Consider the following 2,690-nt stretch of genomic DNA (forward strand, 5'->3'; position numbering starts at 1 on the left):
TCATTTATCTAAGGACAGTTATAGCTATCTAAACCCGGCCAATAGGGAAATACAGATTTTTATACAAACTCATATAACTCAATTACATAAAATATCAATATTTTCATTCATATCATAAAATGGACCCTTTCGGGTGGTTGTAAACTATTTGCCGGGATCAAACCTTCCTTATCAACAGAAATCATTTATCTAAGGACAATTATAGCTATGTAAACTCGCCCAATTGGGGAAGACAGGTTTTTCAACAAACAAATAAAGCTTAATTACGTAAAATATCGATATTTTCATTTACATTACAAAATGGGGCCTCTCGGACAGTTATCCCCCATTTGATGGGCTCAAATTTTTATTGCAAACAGAAATCTTTTATCTAAGGACAATTATAGCCATAAACCCGGCATATAGGGGAAGATAGGTTTTTCAACAAACGATTATAACTCAATAACATAAAATATCGATATTTTCATTTATATCACAAAATGGGCCATCTCGGACAGTTATCCCCTCTTTGCCGGGATCAAAATTTTGTTATCAACACAAATCATTTATCTAAGGACAATTATAGCTATGTAAACTCGGCCAATGGGGGAAGACACGTTATTCAACAATCAAATAAAGCTCAATTACATTAAATGTCGATATTTCCATTTATATCACAAAATGGGCCATCTCGGACAGTTATCCCCTATTTGACGGGATCAAAATTTTGTTATCAACAGAAATCAGTGATCTAATGACAGTTATAGCTATCTAAACCCGGCCAATAGGGGAAGAAGGGTTTTTCAACAAACAAATATAACCCAATTACATAAAATATCAATATTTTCATTTATGTCATAAAATGGACCCTTTCGGGAGGTTGTAAACTATTTGCCGGGATCAAACCTTCCTTATCAACAAAAATCATGTATCTAAGGACATTTATAGCTATGTAAACTCGCCCAATAAAGGAAGGCAGGTTTTTCAACAAATAAATAAAGCTCAATTACATGAAATGTCGATATTTTCATTTCCATCACAAAATGGGCCATTTCGGTCAATTATCCCCTATTTGCCGGGATCAAAATTTTGTTATCAACAGATTAAATCATTGATCTAATGACAGTTATAGCTATCTAAACCCGGCCAATAGGGGAAGACAGGTTTTTCAACAAACAAATATAACCCAATTACATAAAATATCAATATTTTCATTTATATAATAAAATGGACACTTTCGGGTGGTTGTAAACTATTTGCCCGGATCAAAATTTCGTTATCAACAGAAATCATTTATCTAATGACAATTATAGCTATCTAAACCCGGCCAATAGGGGAATAATAATTTTTCTACAAATACATATAACTCAATTACATAAAATATCGATATTTTCATTCATCTCACAAAATGGGCCCTTTCGTACAGTAATCCCCTATTGGCGAGGCTCAAAAATTCTCTGTCAACAGATATCATTTGTCTCATGACTGTTATATATATATAAACCCCGCAACTAGCGGAAGAGAGGTTTTTCAACAAACATATAAAGCTCAATTACATAAAATTTCGAAATTTTCATTTATATCCCAAAATGAGCCATTTCGGACAGTTATCTCCTATTTTCCGGGATAAAAATTTTGTTATCAACAGAAATCATTTATCTAAGGACAGTTATAGCTATCTAAACCCGGCCAATAGGGAAATACAGATGTTTATACAAACTCATATAACTCAATTACATAAAATATCAATATTTTCATTCATATCATAAAATGGACCCTTTCGGGTGGTTGTAAACTATTATCCGGGATCAAACCTTCCTTATCAACAGAAATCATTTATCTAAGGACAATTATAGCTATGTAAACTCGGTCAATAGGGGAAGACAGGTTTTTCGACAAACAAATAAAGCTCAATTACATAAAATATCGATATTTTCATTTACATCACAAAATGGGCCCTCTCGGATAGTTATCCCCTATTTGGCGGGATAAAAATCTTGTTATCAACAGAAATCATTCATCAGATGACAGTTATAGCTATCTTAACCCGGCCAATAGGGAAATGCAGATTTTTATACAAACACATATAACTCAATCACATAAAATATCAATATTTTCATTTATATCATAAAATGGACCCTTTCGGGTGGTTTTTAACTATTTGCCGGGATCAAACCTTAGTTATCAACAGAAATCATTTATCTAAGGACAATTATAGCCATGTAAACTCGGTCAATAGGGGAAGACAGGTTTTTCAACAAACAAATAAAGCTCAATTACATAAAATATCGATATTTTCATTTACATCACAAAATGGGGCCTCTCGGACAGTTATCCCCTATTTGCCGGGCTCAAATTTTTATTGCAAATAGAAATCTTTTATCTAAGGACAATTATAGCTATATAAACCCGGCATATAGGCGAAGAAAGGTTTTTCAACAAACTCAATAACATAAAATATCGATATTTTCATTTATATCACAAAATGGGCCATCTCGGACAGTTATCCCCTATTTGCAGGGATCAAAATTTTGTTGTCAACACAAATCATTTATCTAAGGACAATTATAGCTATGTAAACTCGGCCAATGGGGGAAGACAGGTTTTTCAACAAACAAATGTAACTCAATAACATAAATTATCGATATTTTCATTTATATCACAAAATGGGCAATTTCGGGCAGCTATCCCTTATTGGCCGGGTCCAAACC

The sequence above is a fragment of the Diadema antillarum genome, unplaced genomic scaffold, assembly GCF_040938485.1.
Source record: "Diadema antillarum isolate AM-2024a unplaced genomic scaffold, OU_Dant_1.0 seq00000006_RagTag, whole genome shotgun sequence".
Lineage (NCBI taxonomy): Eukaryota > Metazoa > Echinodermata > Echinoidea > Diadematoida > Diadematidae > Diadema > Diadema antillarum.